The sequence below is a fragment of the Pseudophryne corroboree genome, chromosome 4, assembly GCF_028390025.1.
Source record: "Pseudophryne corroboree isolate aPseCor3 chromosome 4, aPseCor3.hap2, whole genome shotgun sequence".
Lineage (NCBI taxonomy): Eukaryota > Metazoa > Chordata > Amphibia > Anura > Myobatrachidae > Pseudophryne > Pseudophryne corroboree.
In genome coordinates this window covers 922,739,860-922,753,629 of record NC_086447.1, presented here as the reverse complement: position 1 = coordinate 922,753,629, position 13,770 = coordinate 922,739,860, and the positions used below count along the sequence as shown (strand labels likewise).

The 13,770-nt window shown below is 44.8% G+C and overlaps 1 pseudogene; it reads right to left on the bottom strand.

Moving 5' to 3' along the window:
- LOC134910700 (calpain-8-like) overlaps nucleotides 1-11,658 on the bottom strand; it is a 135,417-nt pseudogene extending 123,759 nt beyond the window's left edge.
- Between the last annotated feature and the right edge of the window lie 2,112 nt (nucleotides 11,659-13,770).

Below are 13,770 nucleotides of genomic sequence, written 5' to 3'. Positions count from 1 at the left end.
ATCTCTGAATTCTATTATCATGTGGGATTTATATCTGGTTACTGTTATCCATTCAGTGTGCTGGGGAAACAAATTAGAGATGAGCGCCTGAAATTTTTCGGGTTTTGTGTTTTGGTTTTGGGTTCGGTTCCGCGGCCGTGTTTTGGGTTCGAACGCGTTTTGGCAAAACCTCACCGAATTTTTTTTGTCGGATTCGGGTGTGTTTTGGATTCGGGTGTTTTTTTCAAAAAACCCTAAAAAACAGCTTAAATCATAGAATTTGGGGGTAATTTTGATCCCAAAGTATTATTAACCTCAAAAAACATAATTTACACTCATTTTCAGCCTATTCTGAACACATCACACCTCACAATATTATTTTTAGTCCTAAAATTTGCACCGAGGTCGCTGTGTGAGTAAGATAAGCGACCCTAGTGGCCGACACAAACACCGGGCCCATCTAGGAGTGGCACTGCAGTGTCACGCAGGATGTCCCTTCCAAAAAACCCTCCCCAAACAGCACATGACGCAAAGAAAAAAAGAGGCGCAATGAGGTAGCTGACTGTGTGAGAAAGATAAGCGACCCTAGTGGCCGACACAAACACCGGGCCCATCTAGGAGTGGCACTGCAGTGTCACGCAGGATGTCCCTTCCAAAAAACCCTCCCCAAACAGCACATGACGCAAAGAAAAAAAGAGGCGCAATGAGGTAGCTGTGTGAGAAAGATAAGCGACCCTAGTGGCCGACACAAACACCGGGCCCATCTAGGAGTGGCACTGCAGTGTCACGCAGGATGTCCCTTCCAAAAAACCCTCCCCAAACAGCACATGACGCAAAGAAAAAAAGAGGCGCAATGAGGTAGCTGTGTGAGTAAGATTAGCGACCCTAGTGGCCGACACAAACACCGGGCCCATCTAGGAGTGGCACTGCAGTGTCACGCAGGATGGCCCTTCCAAAAAACCCTCCCCAAACAGCACATGACGCAAAGAAAAAAAGAGGCGCAATGAGGTAGCTGACTGTGTGAGTAAGATTAGCGACCCTAGTGGCCGACACAAACACCGGGCACATCTAGGAGTGGCACTGCAGTGTCACGCAGGATGTCCCTTCCAAAAAACCCTCCCCAAACAGCACATGACGCAAAGAAAAAAAGAGGCGCAATGAGGTAGCTGACTGTGTGAGAAAGATAAGCGACCCTAGTGGCCGACACAAACACCGGGCCCATCTAGGAGTGGCACTGCAGTGTCACGCAGGATGTCCCTTCCAAAAAACCCTCCCCAATCAGCACATGATGCAAAGAAAAAGAAAAGAAAAAAGAGGTGCAAGATGGAATTATCCTTGGGCCCTCCCACCCACCCTTATGTTGTATAAACAAAACAGGACATGCACACTTTAACCAACCCATCATTTCAGTGACAGGGTCTGCCACACGACTGTGACTGATATGACGGGTTGGTTTGGACCCCCCCCCAAAAAAGAAGCAATTAATCTCTCCTTGCACAAACTGGCTCTACAGAGGCAAGATGTCCACCTCATCTTCACCCTCCGATATATCACCGTGTACATCCCCCTCCTCACAGATTATCAATTCGTCCCCACTGGAATCCACCATCTCAGCTCCCTGTGTACTTTCTGGAGGCAATTGCTGCTGGTCAATGTCTCCGCGGAGGAATTGATTATAATTCATTTTAATGAACATCATCTTCTCCACATTTTCTGGATGTAACCTCGTACGCCGATTGCTGACAAGGTGAGCGGCGGCACTAAACACTCTTTCGGAGTACACACTTGTGGGAGGGCAACTTAGGTAGAATAAAGCCAGTTTGTGCAAGGGCCTCCAAATTGCCTCTTTTTCCTGCCAGTATAAGTACGGACTGTGTGACGTGCCTACTTGGATGCGGTCACTCATATAATCCTCCACCATTCTATCAATGTTGAGAGAATCATATGCAGTGACAGTAGACGACATGTCCGTAATCGTTGTCAGGTCCTTCAGTCCGGACCAGATGTCAGCATCAGCAGTCGCTCCAGACTGCCCTGCATCACCGCCAGCGGGTGGGCTCGGAATTCTGAGCCTTTTCCTCGCACCCCCAGTTGCGGGAGAATGTGAAGGAGGAGATGTTGACAGGTCGCGTTCCGCTTGACTTGACAATTTTGTCACCAGCAGGTCTTTCAACCCCAGCAGACCTGTGTCTGCCGGAAAGAGAGATCCAAGGTAGGCTTTAAATCTAGGATCGAGCACGGTGGCCAAAATGTAGTGCTCTGATTTCAACAGATTGACCACCCGTGAATCCTTGTTAAGCGAATTAAGGGCTGCATCCACAAGTCCCACATGCCTAGCGGAATCGCTCCGTGTTAGCTCCTTCTTCAATGCCTCCAGCTTCTTCTGCAAAAGCCTGATGAGGGGAATGACCTGACTCAGGCTGGCAGTGTCTGAACTGACTTCACGTGTGGCAAGTTCAAAGGGCATCAGAACCTTGCACAACGTTGAAATCATTCTCCACTGCACTTGAGACAGGTGCATTCCATCTCCTATATCGTGCTCAATTGTATAGGCTTGAATGGCCTTTTGCTGCTCCTCCAACCTCTGAAGCATATAGAGGGTTGAATTCCACCTCGTTACCACTTCTTGCTTCAGATGATGGCAGGGCAGGTTCAGTAGTTTTTGGTGGTGCTCCAGTCTTCTGTACGTGGTGCCTGTACGCCGAAAGTGTCCCGCAATTTTTCTGGCCACCGACAGCATCTCTTGCACGCCCCTGTCGTTTTTTAAAAAATTCTGCACCACCAAATTCAAGGTATGTGCAAAACATGGGACGTGCTGGAATTTGCCCATATTTAATGCACACACAATATTGCTGGCGTTGTCCGATGCCACAAATCCACAGGAGAGTCCAATTGGGGTAAGCCATTCCGCGATGATCTTCCTCAGTTGCCGTAAGAGGTTTTCAGCTGTGTGCGTATTCTGGAAAGCGGTGATACAAAGCGTAGCCTGCCTAGGAAAGAGTTGGCGTTTGCGAGATGCTGCTACTGGTGCCGCCGCTGCTGTTCTTGCGGCGGGAGTCCATACATCTACCCAGTGGGCTGTCACAGTCATATAGTCCTGACCCTGCCCTGCTCCACTTGTCCACATGTCCGTGGTTAAGTGGACATTGGGTACAACTGCATTTTTTAGGACACTGGTGAGTCTTTTTCTGACGTCCGTGTACATTCTCGGTATCGCCTGCCTAGAGAAGTGGAACCTAGATGGTATTTGGTAACGGGGGCACACTGCCTCAATAAATTGTCTAGTTCCCTGTGAACTAACGGCGGATACCGGACGCACGTCTAACACCAACATAGTTGTCAAGGACTCAGTTATCCGCTTTGCAGTAGGATGACTGCTGTGATATTTCATCTTCCTCGCAAAGGACTGTTGAACAGTCAATTGCTTACTGGAAGTAGTACAAGTGGGCTTACGACTTCCCCTCTGGGATGACCATCGACTCCCAGCGGCAACAACAGCAGCGCCAGCAGCAGTAGGCGTTACACGCAAGGATGCATCGGAGGAATCCCAGGCAGGAGAGGACTCGTCAGACTTGCCAGTGACATGGCCTGCAGGACTATTGGCATTCCTGGGGAAGGAGGAAATTGACACTGAGGGAGTTGGTGGGGTGGTTTGCGTGAGCTTGGTTACAAGAGGAAGGGATTTACTGGTCAGTGGACTGCTTCCGCTGTCACCCAAAGTTTTTGAACTTGTCACTGACTTATTATGAATGCGCTGCAGGTGACGTATAAGGGAGGATGTTCCGAGGTGGTTAACGTCCTTACCCCTACTTATTACAGCTTGACAAAGGGAACACACGGCTTGACACCTGTTGTCCGCATTTCTGGTGAAATACCTCCACACCGAAGAGCTGATTTTTTTGGTATTTTCACCTGGCATGTCAACGGCCATATTCCTCCCACGGACAACAGGTGTCTCCCCGGGTGCCTGACTTAAACAAACCACCTCACCATCAGAATCCTCCTGGTCAATTTCCTCCCCAGCGCCAGCAACACCCATATCCTCCTCATCCTGGTGTACTTCAACACTGACATCTTCAATCTGACTATCAGGAACTGGACTGCGGGTGCTCCTTCCAGCACTTGCAGGGGGCATGCAAATAGTGGAAGGCGCATGCTCTTCACGTCCAGTGTTGGGAAGGTCAGGCATCGCAAACGACACAATTGGACTCTCCTTGTGGATTTGGGATTTCAAAGAACGCACAGTTCTTTGCGGTGCTTTTGCCAGCTTGAGTCTTTTCAGTTTTCTAGCGAGAGGCTGAGTGCTTCCATCCTCATGTGAAGCTGAACCACTAGCCATGAACATAGGCCAGGGCCTCAGCCGTTCCTTGCCACTCCGTGTGGTAAATGGCATATTGGCAAGTTTACGCTTCTCCTCCGACAATTTTATTTTAGGTTTTGGAGTCCTTTTTTTTCTGATATTTGGTGTTTTGGATTTGACATGCTCTGTACTATGACATTGGGCATCGGCCTTGGCAGACGACGTTGCTGGCATTTCATCGTCTCGGCCATGACTAGTGGCAGCAGCTTCAGCACGAGGTGGAAGTGGATCTTGATCTTTCCCTAATTTTGGAACCTCAACTTTTTTGTTCTCCATATTTTATAGGCAGAACTAAAAGGCACCTCAGGTAAACAATGGAGATGGATGGATTGGATACTAGTATACAATTATGGACGGACTGCCACGGTTAGGTGGTATAAAAAAACCACGGTTAGGTGGTATATATTATAATAATAATACAATTATGGATGGACGGACTGCCTGCCGACTGCCGACACAGAGGTAGCCACAGCCGTGAACTACCGCACTGTACACTGGTTGATAAAGAGATAGTAGTATACTCGTAACAACTAGTATGACACTATGACGACGGTATAAAGAAAGAAAAAAAAATACCACAGTTAGGTGGTATATATTATAATAATAATACAATTATGGATGGACGGACTGCCTGCCGACTGCCGACACAGAGGTAGCCACAGCCGTGAACTACCGCACTGTACACTGGTTGATAAAGAGATAGTAGTATACTCGTAACAACTAGTATGACACTATGACGACGGTATAAAGAAAGAAAAAAAAATACCACAGTTAGGTGGTATATATTATAATAATAATACAATTATGGATGGACGGACTGCCTGCCGACTGCCGACACAGAGGTAGCCACAGCCGTGAACTACCGCACTGTACACTGGTTGATAAAGAGATAGTAGTATACTCGTAACAACTAGTATGACACTATGACGGTATAAAGAATGAAAAAAAAACCACGGTTAGGTGGTATATATTGTAATACAATTATGGATGGACGGACTGCCTGCCGAGTTCCGACTGCCGACACAGAGGTAGCCACAGCCGTGAACTACCGCACTGTACTGTGTCTGCTGCTAATATAGACTGGTTGATAAAGAGATAGTATACAATACATACAACAATATACTACTATACTGGTGGTCAGGCACTGGTCACCACTAGTCACACTGGCAGTGGCACTCCTGCAGCAAAAGTGTGCACTGTTTAATTTTAAATTAATATAATATTATGTACTCCTGGGGGCTCCTGCTATAACAACCTGCAGTGCTCCCCAGTCTCCCCCACAATTATTATAAGCTTTGCCTTTTATACATTGATGTGCAGCACACTGGGCTGAGCTGAGTGCACACAGACTGAGTCACACTGTGTGACTGGCTGCTGCTGTGTATCGTTTTTTTTCAGGCAGAGAACGGATATAGCAGAGAACGGATATATTATATTAAAATAAATAAAAGTTAACTAACAACAACTGCACTGGTCACTGTGGTAAACTCTGTCTGACTCTGCACAATCTCTCTCTCTCTTCTAATCTAATTTCTAATGGAGAGGACGCCAACCACGTCCTCTCCCTATCAATCTCAATGCACGTGTGAAAATGGCGGCGACCCGTAAAAAAAACATGAAGTTCGTGCGGGTTCGGTTTCAGAGAAACCGAACCCGCTCATCTCTAGAAACAATTGCTTTTTTTCTTGCTCAGAAATACCCCTTCCTTTCGAGCACCTGAATGATATCACTAAGCTAATTGAGCATTTACCAATCTATATGTCTGTTGTGAGAGGCAGAGAGGTTTCTGCATTAGGAGGAGGTGCTGGCCCTGACATGCCACATGGAGCATTATGGGGTTGCTCCAAGGTAAGTAGCTCTTAGCGTAGACATATTTTAGTAAGGAGCCATTATCATGTGTCTCCTTGCTGGTTAATATTAGACCCAGATTGGGGTAATGGAGGTGTGAGGTGTGGTGCCTCTGGACTGGCTGAGCTGGATGGCTTTAGTGTGGCATACCTTTACATTCTATTAACACTTTTCACTTATTAATTTTCTAACACTATTTCTCTATTTTAATTACATTTCATGTTTGTATCACCCCCTCTATAGCTTCGGCTTCCTAAATACCAATTTATTAACACTATAGTTTTTTACACTGGTATGTCACGCTGTGCTTTCTGGCTCATTCTGGTGTTTTGGGGTGCCACACCCTGCACCTAGATATAGCGCTAGGGACCCCAAATATACAGAGAGGCCTTGATGCGGCTTTGGGGCTTAACCACACATTTGCGCAAATATGTGTAACGAAGATCTCTGAATTCTATTATCATGTGGGATTTATATCTGGTTACTGTTATCCATTCAGTGTGCTGGGGGAAACAATTGCTTTTTTTCTTGCTCAGAAATACCCCTTCCTTTCGAGCACCTGAATGATATCACTAAGCTAATTGAGCATTTACCAATCTATATGTCTGTTGTGAGAGGCAGAGAGGTTTCTGCATTAGGAGGAGGTGCTGGCCCTGACATGCCACATGGAGCATTATGGGGTTGCTCCAAGGTAAGTAGCTCTTAGCTTAGACATATTTTAGTAAGGAGCCATTATCATGTGACTCCTTGCTGGTTAATATTAGACCCAGATTGGGGTAATGGAGGTGTGAGGTGTGGTGCCTCTGGACTGGCTGAGCTGGATGGCTTTAGTGTGGCATACCTTTACATTCTATTAACACTTTTCACTTATTAATTTTCTAACACTATTTCTCTATTTTAATTACATTTCATGTTTGTATCACCCCCTCTATAGCTTCGGCTTCCTAAATACCAATTTATTAACACTATAGTTTTTTACACTGGTATGTCACGCTGTGCTTTCTGGCTCATTCTGGTGTTTTGGGGTGCCACACCCTGCACCTAGATATGGCGCTAGGGACCCCAAATATACAGAGAGGCCTTGATGCGGCTTTGGGGCTTAACCACACATTTGTGCGAATATGTGTAACGAAGATCTCTGAATTCTATTATCATGTGGGATTTATATCTGGTTACTGTTATCCATTCAGTGTGCTGGGGAAACAATTGCTTTTTTTCTTGCTCAGAAATACCCCTTCCTTTCGAGCACCTGAATGATATCACTAAGCTAATTGAGCATTTACCAATCTATATGTCTGTTGTGAGAGGCAGAGAGGTTTCTGCATTAGGAGGAGGTGCAGGCCCTGACATGCCACATGGAGCATTATGGGGTTGCTCCAAGGTAAGTAGCTCTTAGCTTAGACATATTTTAGTAAGGAGCCATTATCATGTGACTCCTTGCTGGTTAATATTAGACCCAGATTGGGGTAATGGAGGTGTGAGGTGTGGTGCCTCTGGACTGGCTGAGCTGGATGGCTTTAGTGTGGCATACCTTTACATTCTATTAACACTTTTCACTTATTAATTTTCTAACACTATTTCTCTATTTTAATTACATTTCATGTTTGTATCACCCCCTCTATAGCTTCGGCTTCCTAAATACCAATTTATTAACACTATAGTTTTTTACACTGGTATGTCACGCTGTGCTTTCTGGCTCATTCTGGTGTTTTGGGGTGCCACACCCTGCACCTAGATATAGCGCTAGGGACCCCAAATATACAGAGAGGCCTTGATGCGGCTTTGGGGCTTAACCACACATTTGCGCAAATATGTGTAACGAAGATCTCTGAATTCTATTATCATGTGGGATTTATATCTGGTTACTGTTATCCATTCAGTGTGCTGGGGAAACAATTGCTTTTTTTCTTGCTCAGAAATACCCCTTCCTTTCGAGCACCTGAATGATATCACTAAGCTAATTGAGCATTTACCAATCTATATGTCTGTTGTGAGAGGCAGAGAGGTTTCTGCATTAGGAGGAGGTGCAGGCCCTGACATGCCACATGGAGCATTATGGGGTTGCTCCAAGGTAAGTAGCTCTTAGCTTAGACATATTTTAGTAAGGAGCCATTATCATGTGACTCCTTGCTGGTTAATATTAGACCCAGATTGGGGTAATGGAGGTGTGAGGTGTGGTGCCTCTGGACTGGCTGAGCTGGATGGCTTTAGTGTGGCATACCTTTACATTCTATTAACACTTTTCACTTATTAATTTTCTAACACTATTTCTCTATTTTAATTACATTTCATGTTTGTATCACCCCCTCTATAGCTTCGGCTTCCTAAATACCAATTTATTAACACTATAGTTTTTTACACTGGTATGTCACGCTGTGCTTTCTGGCTCATTCTGGTGTTTTGGGGTGCCACACCCTGCACCTAGATATAGCGCTAGGGACCCCAAATATACAGAGAGGCCTTGATGCGGCTTTGGGGCTTAACCACACATTTGCGCAAATATGTGTAACGAAGATCTCTGAATTCTATTATCATGTGGGATTTATATCTGGTTACTGTTATCCATTCAGTGTGCTGGGGAAACAATTGCTTTTTTTCTTGCTCAGAAATACCCCTTCCTTTCGAGCACCTGAATGATATCACTAAGCTAATTGAGCATTTACCAATCTATATGTCTGTTGTGAGAGGCAGAGAGGTTTCTGCATTAGGAGGAGGTGCAGGCCCTGACATGCCACATGGAGCATTATGGGGTTGCTCCAAGGTAAGTAGCTCTTAGCTTAGACATATTTTAGTAAGGAGCCATTATCATGTGACTCCTTGCTGGTTAATATTAGACCCAGATTGGGGTAATGGAGGTGTGAGGTGTGGTGCCTCTGGACTGGCTGAGCTGGATGGCTTTAGTGTGGCATACCTTTACATTCTATTAACACTTTTCACTTATTAATTTTCTAACACTATTTCTCTATTTTAATTACATTTCATGTTTGTATCACCCCCTCTATAGCTTCGGCTTCCTAAATACCAATTTATTAACACTATAGTTTTTTACACTGGTATGTCACGCTGTGCTTTCTGGCTCATTCTGGTGTTTTGGGGTGCCACACCCTGCACCTAGATATAGCGCTAGGGACCCCAAATATACAGAGAGGCCTTGATGCGGCTTTGGGGCTTAACCACACATTTGCGCAAATATGTGTAACGAAGATCTCTGAATTCTATTATCATGTGGGATTTATATCTGGTTACTGTTATCCATTCAGTGTGCTGGGGAAACAATTGCTTTTTTTCTTGCTCAGAAATACCCCTTCCTTTCGAGCACCTGAATGATATCACTAAGCTAATTGAGCATTTACCAATCTATATGTCTGTTGTGAGAGGCAGAGAGGTTTCTGCATTAGGAGGAGGTGCAGGCCCTGACATGCCACATGGAGCATTATGGGGTTGCTCCAAGGTAAGTAGCTCTTAGCTTAGACATATTTTAGTAAGGAGCCATTATCATGTGACTCCTTGCTGGTTAATATTAGACCCAGATTGGGGTAATGGAGGTGTGAGGTGTGGTGCCTCTGGACTGGCTGAGCTGGATGGCTTTAGTGTGGCATACCTTTACATTCTATTAACACTTTTCACTTATTAATTTTCTAACACTATTTCTCTATTTTAATTACATTTCATGTTTGTATCACCCCCTCTATAGCTTCGGCTTCCTAAATACCAATTTATTAACACTATAGTTTTTTACACTGGTATGTCACGCTGTGCTTTCTGGCTCATTCTGGTGTTTTGGGGTGCCACACCCTGCACCTAGATATAGCGCTAGGGACCCCAAATATACAGAGAGGCCTTGATGCGGCTTTGGGGCTTAACCACACATTTGCGCAAATATGTGTAACGAAGATCTCTGAATTCTATTATCATGTGGGATTTATATCTGGTTACTGTTATCCATTCAGTGTGGTGGGGAAACAATTGCTTTTTTTCTTGCTCAGAAATACCCCTTCCTTTCGAGCACCTGAATGATATCACTAAGCTAATTGAGCATTTACCAATCTATATGTCTGTTGTGAGAGGCAGAGAGGTTTCTGCATTAGGAGGAGGTGCAGGCCCTGACATGCCACATGGAGCATTATGGGGTTGCTCCAAGGTAAGTAGCTCTTAGCTTAGACATATTTTAGTAAGGAGCCATTATCATGTGACTCCTTGCTGGTTAATATTAGACCCAGATTGGGGTAATGGAGGTGTGAGGTGTGGTGCCTCTGGACTGGCTGAGCTGGATGGCTTTAGTGTGGCATACCTTTACATTCTATTAACACTTTTCACTTATTAATTTTCTAACACTATTTCTCTATTTTAATTACATTTCATGTTTGTATCACCCCCTCTATAGCTTCGGCTTCCTAAATACCAATTTATTAACACTATAGTTTTTTACACTGGTATGTCACGCTGTGCTTTCTGGCTCATTCTGGTGTTTTGGGGTGCCACACCCTGCACCTAGATATAGCGCTAGGGACCCCAAATATACAGAGAGGCCTTGATGCGGCTTTGGGGCTTAACCACACATTTGCGCAAATATGTGTAACGAAGATCTCTGAATTCTATTATCATGTGGGATTTATATCTGGTTACTGTTATCCATTCAGTGTGCTGGGGAAACAATTGCTTTTTTTCTTGCTTATTGCAATAGTTGCATGCAAATGTCCTGGGTTTAGCCGCATCAATCTGCTAAACCTGTACTGGTTAGAGCGCCCAAACTGCCAAAAGACGGACTTTTCATACATTTCTGTTCACTAACTCAGGAGAGCAGAAATGATGGGCGCCCGTGGTACTCGCACCCAATCGGAACAACAATTGAATTGCGCCGTCTGGTGCCAATTATTAAATACCGTGATAACATCAATTAAATACCCTTCTGAAAGACGTACCAAATACCCAAAATGCACTAAAATATTATATATTATTTATTTGTTTATAAATATATACAGGTTGTCAGCCCAAATACTGAATTACTAATGTGAACAAGATTATTAAGCATAGAAATAGCAGATATTATAGGTACAGCTGGTAACAGACATTATAGGTACATTAGACTATAGCTGGTAACAGACATTAGTTTGAACTATTTAGTTTATAGCAACATTTTTATACATTTTTATGGCTCAGTTACAGTTACTAGTCGCTGTCTGAAATATTATTATTATTATTATTAGTTTCTGAAATAATAAACGCAGCCTTACCGCTGGTCTTTTCCACACAAGTCCTTGCACTTTGTCTGATTTCGGACCCAGATCATTGACCCCCAGCGATGGCTGGCGGGCAGGGAAAGTTGGGTCTTTGAATAAAGTGCCAGATGCCAAGCACCGTGCCCTCAGCTCTTCATAGTCCTGGTTTAAATACTTTACTGGGTTCTTATTGGATCCAACACCTAGGGCTGCTTTCTTGTCCTTGGCTAGGGTAGCTGCAATGCTGGCCATTGTGCGGCTGTGCTGTCTGCAGGAGTAAAGGGTGACGCCGGGAAAGATGTTCTATATATAGTGATACAGATGTAGGAGAGGCCGCCCTGAGGACAGAAAGGAGGAGGTGACAAGTGGAGATGTGCAGCACTGACTGGGAGGTGTGAGGAGGATGTCACTGAGAGAGCTGTCTGTCACTCACTGGGCGTGTCACTAATCATTCCCTTATCACCCTGCAGGGCACATCCTCTCACTATGACAGTATATATATATATATATATATATATATATATATATATATATATGTATATATATTAAAAATAACAGGAGCTGGTTAGGACTCTTTTCTCTTTCCACTCTATCTCTCTCCAGGGCATACTTACCTACTTTGCTGGCCCCTCCTCCGGGAGGAGGCAGCTTTGTAGTTGCAAGGGGGCGTGGCCGACAGCAGGATGGGTGGTCCGGGGGCATGACCGAAAAGGAAGTGGGCAATCCGGGGGCATGGCATCAGGATTGCATCATTGCGGCGCCGCCCCCGCTATGCAGTGCAGAGAAAATAGGCACTGTATAGTGGGGGGCGGAGCTACGATGACGCAATTCAGTGCGAATCGCGCCATTGGACACCCTCGGACTGCCCACTTGTTCTCTGTTGCGGGCGACCGAGGAGGGTCATGGAGGGGCTGCAGGGAAAGCAGGTCAACAGGGCCACACGATTTTTCGGGAGCCTCCCGGCCATTCCGGGAAGGTAGGCAAGTATGTTCCAAGGCTTAGTAAATAGACCCCCTTATCACATAAGTTATCCAAGCAAATACAGTACTTAGCTTGATATTGCGACATAACAAATGACATAGCCACTTCTCACCCTCCACTCATCACCTTGTGTGTTACAGTGACACTGTGTTGTGTAATTCGACCACAACATGACCTGCAGAGACTGGTTACTGTTAGACACAATTTAATGTTACAACTCGGATGCAGTGTTACATTTATTGTATAGGGAGTTATACTTCTTTATTACGTAGTAGCATTTGGATGATTTTGCAAAAACCTAAAGCGAGCGCCACCTGAGTTATTATACATAACCGCCCCGCAGGTTGTGTGTAACTTGGTGATAAGGCTGATTTCTATGGCGGCAAATATTGCCGGAGCAGCTGCGACAATCCTGACCCGGAACGGTAAACTTACTGCTTTGCTGGCCAGGTCTAAATGGATCTGCCAATGCTTGAATGGGTATGGGTCATTAGGTCGACAAGATTTAGGTCAACAGTCATTAGGTCGACCACTATTGGTCAATATGCACTAGGTCGACACGGTCATTAGGTCGACATGGAAAAAGGCAGACATGCGGTTTTTTACTTTTTTTGGTGGTGTTTTCTCCGTACAGTGACCAGGAAACCCCAATTAGTCCACCGTGTCCCCTCACGTGGCTCGTTTCACTCGCCATGCTTCGGGCAAGGTGTCGTTCCCAATTGTAGCCCACGCGGATTGTAAAGTATGAAAAAGTAAAAAAAAGTGAAAAACTCATGTCGACCTTTTTCCATGTCGACCTTGTTCATGTCACCCTAATGACCATGTCGACCAATATTGGTTGACCTAATGACTGTCGACCTAAGTCTTATAAAGGGTATGGGTCATTGGGTTGACCACACTTAGGTCTACAGTCATTAGGTCGACAGGCTTTCTAGGTCAACATGACAAAAGGTCGACATGAGATTTTAAAAAGAAATCGTAGAGTGACCGGGAACCCCAATTAGTGCATCGTGTCCCCTCACTCCGCTACCGCTGTGCTCTGCACATGTTACCGTTCCCAATTGTGGTCCACGTGGATAGTAAAGTATGTAGAAGTTCAAAAAAGTTTAAAAAATGTGAAAAACTCATGTCGACCTAGAACATGTCGACCTAGGGACCATGTTGACCTAGAAACCCTGTCGACCCAATGCATGTCAACCAATAGTGGTCGACCTAATGACTGCTGACCTAAGTGGTGTCGACCTACAGCCCGTACCCCTGACTGAAAACTCAGACTTAAAAAAAAAAAGAAAGAAAAATGAAAAAGAACAATTTAAAACTGGTAAAAACAAAAAAAGATTGGAAAAAGATAAAAAATACAATAAAAATAATAATATATATATA